The following is a 13,158-nucleotide window of genomic DNA, read 5'->3' on the forward strand; positions in this document are numbered from 1 at the left end:
TTGAAATTATTGATTTTTCTTTTTGTTTTGTTGCTGACTGTCATTCCAAATAAGTAGGATTCCTGTTTTGTTGCGAGCACAAAATGAAATCCGGCTTTGCCTGAAGGTCAAGTGTGTAAAATGTGGCTTGATTTATGTATTGGTGAAAGCTTAACACAGGCAACACGGTGGCGCAGTGGTTTAGCGCTGGCGCCTCACAGCAAGAAGGTCGTGGGTTTGATTCCGGGCCTGGGGCCTTTCTGTTTGCATGTTCTCCCTGTGTCTGCGTGGGTTCTCTCCGGGTTCTCCGGCTTCCTCCCTCAGTCCAACAACATGCATGTGAGCTCAATTGAACACTCTAAATTGTCCGTAGGTGTGCATGTGAGTGTGAATGGTTGTGTGTCTCTATGTGGCCCTGCAATGAACTGGAGACTTGTCCAGGGTGCCACCCTGCCTTCGCCCTGAGACAGCTGGGAGGGGCTCCAGCAGACCCCCGTCACCCTGAATAGGAATAAGCGGGTATAGAAGATGAATGGATGAATGGATGAATGAATGAAAGCTCAACATGCTGCCCATAAACATGTGTGAAAGTGTATCCTTGCAGTGCAATGAAAGCCATTGGGTTTTCCTACCCTGAGATCGGTTCTTCTACACACTTACTTGTGTTTTGGCCGCGGGTCCTGTTGCTTCATGAAGCTCGGAATACTTGCTGGAAAGAGAACAATCATCATGTCATTTGTTCTACATTGAGCGAGGCATCTGCAGCTCTCGCATGGGTAGTAGCTCAGATGGTAGAGCTTTTAATCTGACGGTCCAGGGTTAAGGTCCCTGTCCAGGCGGTGCTTGTGCTCCCTGTCAGTTGGGTTGATGTTTAGAAAAAGTCCATTTGACAGCGGACAGTGAACTCAACGTGCTAACCTCCCGAAAGAACAGCGTGACCTTTGCGTTTGTTTGCATGGCTTCATTTCGAAGTTACTCATCTCGCGCCACGCTGTCGAACGGTTCCACGTCTCCAAACATCTCGCTGCCTGTGGGCCGCCGTGGTCGACGCCGCTCTGATTTTGATGAACACGAGCTGCCCTTTCGCGAGCCGAAATAGCTCGGTCGGGGAGGGCGTCAGACTGAAGATCTAAAGGTCCCCGGTTCAATCCCGGGTTTGGGCGCGAGCCTCGTTCTTTTCCAGTGGGAGTCAACACTGCAATACAAGGAGAAAGCTGTGGATTCCTCCTGCTGTTGTTTCCACAGTGTAGTCGTCTTGTCGAGAGAACGAGTGTTGAGAAGATGAAATTGCAAATGTAATTAGTTCAACTACAATCATTAAATTACGTAACAAAGTTACATGTAACTCCCCAACAACACATTAAGCAAAGTAATCTTAGAGAAAGCAATGTAACTTTTGACATGGACGTACATCATGGTACAAAGTGGGTAGCATAGACTGATGGCAGCGTTACCTTCAGACTGTGTATATGTGTGTGTGTAGATACATGGGTGCATATGGGTGATGTGAGACTAGCAGAGCAAATGATGGTGCATTTATTATGAGTCATAGACAGAAGATGTTGTCTCTTTGACTCAGTGTTAACTGACCTGACATCCCAGGAGGTGTGTGTGTGTGTGTGTGTGTGAGAGAGAGAGAGAGAGAGAGAGAGAGAGAGAGAGAGAGAGAGAGAGAGAGAGAGAGAGAGAGAGAGAGAGAGAGAGAGAGAGAGAGAGAGAGAGAGAGAGAGAGAGAGAGAGAGAGAGAGAGAGAGAGAGAGAGAGAGAATGTCAGTATGTGGATGTCACGCTTAAGCTGACTTTACACGCATGACTGTGAAAACCCCATACAGCCAATTAACATACTCACACCCATTCCTAGCATGAAGATTAGTAATTAGCATTTATTTTTCCTTTGACCTTTGCCCTCTGCAGCAAAGCAGGGGACAAACGTTCACTTCAAAATATGTCAAAAACAAACAGAAAAAACCTCAAGCCAGCAGCACAATGTGCATAAACGAGTTCACTGTGTATTGTGTTCCTGTGATGAAGTCATCATTCCAAACCAGATCCTTTCAAACTCGAAGGCCTTGGTAGTAGTATTTCTTCAGTGTATCTTACTCTAAGAGATGTGAAAGCTGTTTCTTTACTCAGACGTACTGAACATTGAGAAGATGTGAAAAATGTTTCCTCTCTGCAGTCTGCTGTGGGTTTGCTTGTTGCTATGTTGCTGGTTCTCCCTCTGGTTCCTGCCTGCGGTGTCCCTCCCCCGTCTGGGAGGCAGAACATTACCTCCGTCCTCATTAGAGCTGCTGTAAATCACTGCTGTGCTCTGTGCCTTCACCTGCAGGGGTTTCGGTGCCAGGATGGTACTCAGCGTTGGTCAGGCTGCCAAGTCGGGACGAGTTGCAACAAGATAAATGTACGTGAATGATGCTTTTCTTTTTTTATTGTAAAACTGACCATTTGGCCGTCTGACTTAAGAACTGTGAACATGAGCTGCACTTCCAGACAGTTGTTTTTTGTTTGTTTTTTTTTGGCAAAATAAAAGCGATATTTCTAAAAATGGGACAAAGTTGCTGTTTGAAGGCGTAATTCTTGTCAAATCTCAAGAATTATCTTTGATGACTTGTAAAAAAAATATATATTCCATCTCCTCCTCCGTCCAATCATAACACGCCATTGTCAGTGGTCAGTGAACAGGTCACGTGACCCCGTACATCACGTTCACTGAGTAAAAGTGTTTCCATGACACTTTTGCTATATACGTCTATATGGTTACGTCTGAAAAGCCACCGCATGGGAGCGTCAAAACCTTTTAACCAAATTCCAGAGGTTTTTTGAAGTTCATTTTTTTTTTTATTGCCATATTTATTTGCTCAGTTTGAGGAGTCATGGAAACGCAGCTATCGCGATGTTCGATGTTCGCTGCTCCACGACGGCGTCTCCACTGTTTGCTCCCCCGAAAGCAATTCGCAGATTGTCATTCTCCCGGTCTCGCCATCAAAGGTGGCATTGGACGTCATCCCCCCATCCTATACGGTTCGATGGACGCCTCATTGCGTGGCCTGTGTCTGTAACCTGTGAATCATCAGGCACATCTTCATATGCATCCCTGGAGATTGACATCAGACTCACACGAGCTGCTTCTTCTGACGGCCTGACAAACAGCACGCAATGTCTTCAGCAACTGACAAACTATTGTTCTATTCAAAGAAAAGATTCAATTAGAAAAGCATTTGTTGTCATAGACAGGATAATAATGCAGTGTACTCAGAATTAAGGTCTGGATGGTCTTAGCCAACTGGAGCCTACACTGAGTCAAAATACAATTAAAAATTACAATTATTTGATTGCAAAGCACAGAACCTCTCCCATGCACACAGCATGTTTAGCAGATTCAATTCTGTTCACTGTACAGTGAAATTAAATTTTAAAGATGTTCATTTTACTTTCTCTTGGCATTTTTGATTTTTTCTCAAATATTCTCAACTTTACAACCAATGATAATTATTGCTTTTCTTGCAATCTGTGAAAAAACCCAAACGTGTCCTAGTTTTTCCACCCGAGCCCGGTTTTAGCACCGCTCCTTTACAAGCCGTGGATTCATCCTCACAGAACTGCGCCTTCACACCACTATAGCAGTTCACATGTGTGTACGCGTGTGTATGTTCCTTCTATTGTGATCACAAAAAACCAATAAAAGCCAGTGCAGGATAAAGTTTAGGTTGTTTCTCAGACTGCTCTGCTAACTTGGAGTTTGACCGTGTCGGACTGGAGATACGGTCACATGAACGGCGAATAGAGACAACGGCGATAAGATCAATGAGCAGAGAAATTCTTCACGCGGAACCCATGCACTGCTTCAGTATCGTCTCTGGAGAGATATCGTAAAAAGATAGTCTCGCATTTCTCATGTTGCCTGCGATCTCTGCTGGGGTGCCGCCAAACACACGCAAGAAGAGTCGCCATCAACCAAAGCGTGCAATCTTTCACGCGTTATCATGATATGTTATCAGTGCCGGCTTCAAATGCTTCTGACAGAAATAAAGGGTGTTGCTGTTATCAGGAGACGATGTTTCAAAGAGTCTTTTGAAACACACTAAGTCGAATATACACAGTACTTTTAGCTTCGGACTCGAAATAATTGAAACACCACCACAAATAAACGTACAAACTTCACTGTGATTGGGAGTAAGTTGTTTTAAATTAATGTAGATTTTCTGTAAATGTGTGCATTAAAAAGATTCAAAGGTCCAGCGTGTAAAATGTTTAAGGACGCCTGGTAGTTGAGGTAGCCTGCCTGACCGCCATCAGGTGAGCTACCTTAAATACCAGGCTGCCCTAAAAAAAACGGCGGCGCAAGATGGCAGCTAACTAGGAGCAAGAGCCTTATTGCTCGATGCATTATTTTCATATTATTATTATTAGCAATATGAAATCTATGAAATCATAAAGCAAGCCATATGTTCCACACTGGACCTTCAATGGAAACGCTCCGGTGGATTGTAGGTGGTGCCTCGGCTGTTGGTGCTCACAAACGGAGCCTTGCTTCAAGCCGTCCCTGGAGCTGAGCCTCAGACGGTGGTTCCTGTTCACATCCACTCAAAACTGAAACAGTCTTCCCCACAACCTTGGGGAGGGGGGGGGAGGCTTCCCCCGACATTTCCAATTCATCACTCTTCCACTGTCTGCCTGACATCACTGTATAATGAAGTGGATGCTATTCACAGCAGCTGTTCCAAGAATACAGGCCACATGACCTACAATCAGCTCTACCAAATATCAACATCATTAATCAAACGGCTAAAGAGGAAGCTGCCAACTGTACTTTGCTTCCACTGAGTTTGCTGATGCGGGTTCCGAATGATTGTGTGGAGAAGGAGGGGGAGTGGTTGGTTTCATTGGCCTGGTGCACCGCCCAATCAGATCAACCCATATTCCCCACTGGTGAAGATGTCCATAGTGTTATGTGCTACATAACGGACAATTTATTATTTAACACAGTGGAACCTTGCTATTATTGAGAGAATAACAACGAAGAACACCTTGATTTCATAGCATAGGGAGCAGAGGTAAATTCAGAGAGATGCTTTCAAAGAGGTTGTTTAACATTTTCGACCAATTTGCCCATTGCCATAATCCCTGTAGTTTTACTGTATGAGTGGGGACGTTCCCCTTACTGATTAGCGCTTGTTGATTTGAGATCCATGGGGCAGTGAGCTGCTTAGCAAACCCAATTCACAAAACACAACATCCAACAACTCTGTGATACACTTGAACATGAATGCTATATGACACATGAGGCAAACAGTCAAACCCACGTTCTTGAGCGAGTCACCGGGATGACTCAGGCGTCTTTGCCACAACACAACAGGGACCATATGAGAGCTGCTCATACGACTGTAGGAAGTGTGAAGAACAGATGTGCCAAACATGTTGAACTGTCCCTTTAGACTCCAAACTTTTGTAGCAATGGGCCACATGACGAAACTGCGAAACTGCATCATGTCGGCTGGCCACGGTTCGTTGCCGGGGGGGGGGGGGGTGCTGGTTGGAAATAGCGCTGACGTCTTTGTTGCGCGGGGGAACGGGAGCAGGAGCGCGCTATCGCTGTCGCGCTATGCTAACGTGTCGGCAAAGTTACGTGGCGGGGGGGGTGGTGGTTATTACTGCCTTCACGCGGGCCGGACAGAGACATGCAGCGGGCCGGATGTGGCCCGGGGGCTGTAGTTTTGGGGACCCCTGCTTTAGACGGTGTATTTGAAACTTTGAGGAGAGTTTTAAGAGGTGAGGCAGCACATTTTTAAAATTCACATCTTGAGATTACTAAGGTGTGAGAGATGAGCCAATCTAAATTAAAAATCTCATCCAATAAGACACACGCAGCTATTGCACCATATCGGAGAGAGTTTAAAGAATCAGAGGATAGTTTTTGCTTTTTCATCTAGGAAACAGCCGAGGTGCTTTGGAAACAACATAAATAAACTGTGAAGTGACTGAACAGAGGGTTTTGTCTCACAATAAAAATGGGCCCTACCAGTAACTAACCATTTTTGTTAGCTGTGTTTAATTATATTCCTATCATCAGAGTGGTGATAATCAATACAGGTCTACTGATTCTCCCGTGCATACATCCATCTTCAGACTGGTATACCCATTCCAATAATGGTATGCCACGGTCGGAACATTCGTTCATTACACCATGTGGCACTTTTTGTCCGGGGCATATACCCATTGAGACGGCCATAAACCAGTGGATCAGCACTGGCGTATACTAATTTGCAGAGACATAAGCTATTCGGAAGAGATGAGAAAGCAGCATTAGCCGAGTCAGGCGGAAAACTGTATCAGTGGAATTCAACCCGGGTGGATTACCACGCTTTGAATAGGGGGCGTTTTATTTATGTGTGCTATTCAGAACGCTCAATGACAGCATACAAATATAGCTCTGGTAATGGCTTATTTTGCCGTCTTCTCCCAGGGAACACACATGCACGTGAATATAAATGACCGTTGCATTGACTTGTTTGCTACGGTAGCGCAGGGCTCAGTGTCACCTTGTAACGCGGAAATGATCGCGGAAATACACGATAGTGTCATGTTTCAAAGCAAACATTATCAGGAAACAACGTGATGGTTTCACATCATAACATATACATTAGAACGGAATTACGTCACAGTTTTATGTTGTATCGTGAGAATTATCACATAAAACGTCAATAGGGTCGGATTGATTCTTCCTACGGTAAAATCCCATGCATCTCAAAATCCTCCTCAAAGTGTGCACACTAATATTAATGTCATTGATGGTGCTCAACAAATTCAGGATCTCACCAAGCCTCAGGCCAAGTTTAGAGTAAAGTTTAATAGGATCGTGCAAACGAGACGTAGCGCCTTTGTTTGCCTCGCTTCGTTTAGTTTAGATTCGTCATCATGGGATGATGTGAAAACGATCGCGTAAAAACACAAAACGAAATCGTGGCACAGGTCCACGTTGGAATCTGAAAAGTATCAAGTAAAAACCTGAGAGTTTCACGTTACAATGGCAAAATGGTCACATACAAATGTGAAACGGTCACGTTATTTCATAAAAAGTCTCTCATAAAAACGTAAAACTTTCACAAAATAATGTGACAGTTTCATGTTTCAATGTGAAAATTGCCATGTGCCATTTGCCGATCCCACCCCACAGTCAAAAAGCTGCAACGTCTTCCATATTTTCCCTGTTAATCCCATTGTGGCCCATTACCCAGTGTTCAGCCGGCCAGGTCAAATTCAGCAAAGAGCTCCTGGGTTATTCTTATGGAAAGATGATTCCACTTCATCTAAGGTTTGGCCCTCACAGCAGGAAGGTATTGCTGCTGTGATGAGATGTTGGCCGCGGGGTGAGAAACGGGATTAATGGAAGGCTTGGCACTGAGCTGTTTTTTTCCGATTATTGGATTAGCATTGTGCTCTCCTTTTTTCTCATTCCCCGTTTATTCCAGCGTTGGACCCTGAAAAAGGCTTCAAGGACTCTGTTGATGAATGATATGATGATGTGGTGAGAGATTGAAGAGGAGAGGAGGAAGAGCTCAGTGAGGTTGCCAGCTGAGAACTTATCTACTCTCTGCCATGGGAGCCTAATCAATTTATGCCTCTCGTACTGGAAAGCAGCTTCAGCAGTGCAGATTTACTTGCAATGCGAGCCGTACTTTAGACAGTTGGCCCTGCCAGAGCACAATTTATACATTTTAGTACATCATTTTTCAAAGTTGTTGTAAAGTCTCTGTAACTTTACAATATGGGTGTTTCCATCATGGCTTTCGGCAGCAAATCATTTATAGAGCTTTTATGAAGAAGACAAGAGCAAATAAAGGAAGTCAACTCATACCTCAAGTACTGGAGTGATGTGTGCTTTCTGTGTCGACCCCACCATCTGCATTTTCACATAACGGCTGCTAACTGAATCCATGTGTATGTGTCTGTCCGTTTGGTATACCCTGCTTGGAAAGTTAATGAGCCAGACAGTGACGTATGCTGATGACTCACGGTAAAGAAGTCACGCTCTCGCCGTCGACTTTGAAGCGGACTCATTGAGAGACTCCTCTTGGTTTGCAGGCAGTTTGATGGGGAGCAAAGGGTTTGGTGCCACTTGACCCTAACGGACCAGACAGCGCTGGGACGAGAAAAAGTTGCCCAAGGTGAAACCATTTGAGTCGGCGATGCATTGGATCCTTTATCTTATTATAGACACAAGTGCACTTAAACTCAGATATGTTGTTCCACTCTGCGACAAATTCTGAAACGAGCTCTCTGCTCAAGAGTGTCCTATCCAACACGCTTTCCTTCAGAGCACCAGGTGATGCTCAGAGGGTGTGCAACGCATTATGCAAGGGCAGATATGCAAGGGCAGTCGATGCAGATGATTCTATGACTTATGTGAGTCATTCAGTCATTCAGAATGGAAAACTAAGCTCAACTTAGTTTGCAAGTGAAGCTGACAGATTCAGAGCCTTTATAATGGCATGGCTACACAGGTTCAAAATGACTGGACCCACGTGTTTCAGCTTTGTGCCTTGTGCATGTAGAGAAAGGAAAAGAAAGAAGAAAAGGAACAACTTTTTAATTTTCTATATACAACAGAGCGGCCTTGGACTTTTACAGTTCCTCATCCTACACTTCACTCGTACACTCCCCCATTTTTGTGCAAGGACTTAACTGAATCGGTCAGCTTCTATGAATGCACTCCAACTAACGAGCACCTGTTGTTGACTCATTTCATTTAAAGGACTCAAGCGGCTCCTTCTTCTCTCTTCTTTCTTTCAATTCAAGGTTTTGTGTTCCTTCGCTCTCCAGAATTCCGAAAGAGAGAGAGAGAGAGAGAGATATTTTTTCTTTTAAATTATTATTATTATTATTTTTTAATTATTATTATTAATCCCGGGAACATTACTGGGACCACTTATGCTTCACTTCAACAACTCAGACAATTCAAGGATGTTGAGGCCAGCAAAAAAAACAACATTATGCTACACAATCCATTACTTTTTGCAGAATAAAGGGCTCAGCATCCTCTAAATGGCTTTTAGGCTGCACAATGTGCTGTATTGTGAAGTTGTGTTTTTCCACTTGTGACATTTAGGCTGTGTGTGCGTATGTGTGAAGTGATTCAGCAGTGTCGGGAGTCCCCGCAGGCGACGGGCGCTTGTATGATTTCACTGTTCCAATCTGGCATCAATGTAGGCGGAGAAAATAGTGGCTTTTTTTTTTTTTAGTTGGTGAGAAGCAGAAAGTGAGTGAAAGCTTGTAAAGTTTCAAGCAGGTTCCGATTGTGGTCGATGCATTTTTCAAACTCCAACCAGAGTGACTTGCAGAAACCAAATTTAACCAATCAATCATTTTTTTAAATTTTTATTGGTATAGCCCGAATTCAAACACAGACTTTTCCTCGTCGAGCTTTAAATTCTGTGTGGACACAACGACCTCTACGCTGAGACTCTTGGGCCAGATTACTAAAAAAACAGAATAATGAAAAAAGAATGAAAAAGAAGAATCTTCGGAGAAAAAAACTCTATGTCTCTATGAAATACTGTTGTAATGTTCTTGGCTTTCTTTCAGCAGACCACGGTTAAGTCCATCCTGTAACACCTTAATTGTCCCACTCTTGCATGAAACGATTGCGTGGGAGCGATCAAATTGGGGCTTTCAGACAACAATAAATTCTATTCAAATTTGGATGAATGACTCAGTTAACCTTCACTGGCTGTAACCATTTTAAAAGAAACGTGTTAACTCCTTTTCAATCTCTCTCTAGTGGCAATGAACAAAGGTCGAGGGCCCAGTTACACAGTCATTCCCCCCCCGATGTGAAAGCAGAATGCAATCCTGTTTTCTTCTTCTTCTTTTTTGTTTGGTTAATGGTCTTCAGCATTTCCCATTGAAATATTCACCTGAATGATATGTTTTTTTTGATAACAGCGTTTATTGTTCAAAATGAGTGTGTAGAGATAAAAAGTTTTGTTGTGCCATTTTCAGATTGATGTCCCCGAGTCGTGCAGAATACAGCACTGCCGTAATCACTGTTTGCAAGAGAGAGAGAGCGAGAGAGCGAGAGAGAGAGAGTGTTGCAGCTCTGATAGGGGGCCAAAATTGAAGTGGGTTTGTTGGAAGAGCAGATAAAGGCGGTGGATATTGGTTACTCTTACTGAATCAACAATAAAGCAGGCAGACAAAAGAAAGGGGCGATGCGCTGAAACCCTGAGACACACACGGTGCAGCAGTTCTTTCTGAGGAAGTGTGTATGCTTTAATCTCCAGGCCCAGCGTTTCAAATACAAATGTCGTGAAATGTGAGATTATGCAAATGTTCAGCAAATTTGTCTACGTGCATCGTACTAATATGACGTTCAGGAAGGCGGAAGCCTCACGATGACGGAGGATCCTGACACTTTGCCGGCTCCAGAATTGCGTAAATATCAAGCAGCTACTCCAGCACACAGCAAACACGTGAAGCCGCCCACAGCCGAAGCAGAAGCTGCATCTTTTAGTTATTATCTGTCACTGCAGTGTTGGCTGAGTCTCCACTGGTCTGGATCAAAACCCCCGAGTCCACCCGGTCTGAGACCGAGACAAGACCCAGTAAAAATGCCTCCGAGTCCGAGACGAGACCAAGGGCCAATTCCAAATCCTCCCTTAACCCTCAATCTTTGGCCCTCAATCTTGGCCCTCAAAAATAAGTGTAAGGGCTTAGAAATGGGACACCCCTTAAGTGCAGTTACGTCTTCAGACTGTGGGGGGCGGCCTTACGCCAAAGCTACGTCCAGTCTGTCAAGAAGACGACGACGAAGAAGAAGAAGGAGAAGAAGAAGAAGACGACTAAAAAGAAGGAGAAGAAGAAAAAGACGACGAAAAAGGAAGAAGTCCTCCGTCGCTACACAACGATGTACACCAGTAACGTGAAGTCGGGACCGCAGGTCCGGCTGACAAACATCGTAAAGTAATAAAAAATAAATGTTACGCAACAACGATGTCAATAATCCATAAAAAAAAGTCTTAAACTAAGACAATAAAATGGTTTGGTAATGTTTATATCTTTATTAACTAAGAAAATACTTCCATTTGTAGCTCGCTTTTTTCATCGCCATTTTTCGAAGATGTCTTGGCGAAAACACGCAATGCCTTCTGGGTAGCCCTTACTGCCAAGGGCGGTGCCGGAGAATCTCAATACTGAGGGCGATACAGCCCCTGAAACTCCTCCCTCAACTGGACCTTCTGAGAATCGGGATAGCACTTGCACCTCGCGGGAGCGCGCATCTTTGAGATTGAGGGTTGAGGGAGGAATTGAAATTCACCCCAAGACCAACCTCCAGGACTACACCACTAGGAAGTAGGGCAGGAAAGGTGGTGAAGAAGGCCAGCTGGGAGCTTCAGGTGGTGCCTTGGACCAGCCACGACTTGTGGAATTGTACGCCGTACACACAGCACCGACTGCAGACTGTGCTTTCCATTTGACAAATGGAGCAGCTGTTAGAGAGGGGTGTTCTCCAACATCTCGCCTCGCTGCCTCGAACTAGTTAAGCACCAAATGACACGTCTGAGTCGTTAGTTTGCAAAACATTCGGCTTTTACGCATCCCAATGTGCGCACGCATCATTGAAAGACTAAAACACCATTAAGAGCACGAAAAAGAAGCCCGTTTAGCAAGCGAGTCTGGCCGGGGTTACAAATCGAAGAGATGCACTGATGGAGATTTACCGTCCATGGTTGCTATACTGAGGGTCAGAGCAAAGGATAGGTGCACAGCCTTGTGGTAGATTTCAAAATGCATACAGTCATACATTTGTCATGCATTGACTCTGGTAGTTAGTAGGTCAACACCACCAGAGAGGCTTTGGGTTAGGGTTTGGAATTAAGCTGCTTGTGTGTCAGTATTACAGGTTCACCAACGTTCATAAATTGTGATTAAATGGATTTGTTTTTTGAGTTATTTTCTTTCTACATGCAGCCATATGATTGGCTGATGGGCCATATGTATTAATAAACAACTGGGCACTATGGCTTTTGAAGTGGTTGGTGATTGTATATTTACATCGCACCGCAGAACCGCCGGTGAAGGGACGAGAACTGCTTGCACTTTCGTCAACATTCATCTCAACTGAAATATATAATACACGCGAGATGCTTCCGCAACAAATGAGGAGTGCAGTTGGAGGAGTCGCCCCCAGGGCTGCGGCTGTGCTGCAACTTCTTCTCATTGATAAGAGGCTGACAGTAGCAGTGTCTGAATTTGATTTTGTGCGGCATAAAGTGGCTCCGCGTACATCCTGCTTCCTTCCGGAGCGACACAGCGCTTTCTGCTCAGTGTCATCTGTCACACACACACACACACACACACACACACACACACACACACACACACACACACACACACACACACACTAGGATCCAGCACTGGTTGGGTTTTTTTTTTCCCACAGAAACAAACGTGCCAAGTCACTGGCCGCTCTCCCTGTCCAACGAGCAGGCTGACACACATTCAGGCGTCCCCCGGACGACACGTGTAAGGGCACATTTTCCCACACAACACCTGCAAAAAAATATATCCAAAGGGCGGAGGCAGCGCTGCCTCAGCAACAGCCAGGAAGGAGCCATTCATCACGAGGGGAAAAGCAGAGGCTGAAGAGGAGCGAGGGCGAGGCGGAGAGAAGGATGATGGCTGAATCAGGGCCCAAACTGCTCAATGTGTCTCTGTCAGAGACTCCAAACTTCATCGCCTCCATTTCTGGTTTTCACCCAGGAGCTCTGAGCAGACCCACTTCCATTCCTGGCATCTGGGTGTCCCACATTGCTCCAATCCAGTTGAGGGAAAAACGGGTAAACAAAACACAAGGGCACGGAGGAGCGAGTCAGCGTGAAACCGTCCTCCAAGCAGCCGTTCCGTCCTTCAGCGGAGCTCTCTTTTATTCTCGGCGTGTTGGACGTTCTTTAGATGGATTTAGAGATGGGTAGAGATGTCGAAGGAGGAGGAAATCAGAAAAAGTAAGAGAAAGTAGGAACTGAACGTCCACACTCAGTACATTTTCACAACCACGTGGCTCATATCTCTATTTTTTCCATGGGTTTTGCTCTGATGTTTGTTCGGCTTCAAGAAAAACTGGTGACGCGCCGATGTGATGCCGCGTGCCCTCGGTGTGTGTGTGTGTGTGTGTGTGTGTGT

At 44.9% G+C, this 13,158-nt stretch overlaps 1 non-coding gene across 1 annotated transcript; it reads left to right on the forward strand.

Moving 5' to 3' along the window:
- The first annotated feature begins 1,068 nt into the window (after positions 1-1,068).
- Positions 1,069-1,142, forward strand: trnaf-gaa (transfer RNA phenylalanine (anticodon GAA)). Its single transcript has one exon. It is a non-coding gene; the product is annotated as a tRNA-Phe (tRNA).
- Positions 1,143-13,158: the final 12,016 nt, after the last annotated feature.

The sequence above is a fragment of the Nelusetta ayraudi genome, unplaced genomic scaffold (assembly GCF_046127955.1).
Source record: "Nelusetta ayraudi isolate G7.1 ecotype Tasmania unplaced genomic scaffold, CSIRO-AGI_Nayr_v1 ptg000097l, whole genome shotgun sequence".
Lineage (NCBI taxonomy): Eukaryota > Metazoa > Chordata > Actinopteri > Tetraodontiformes > Monacanthidae > Nelusetta > Nelusetta ayraudi.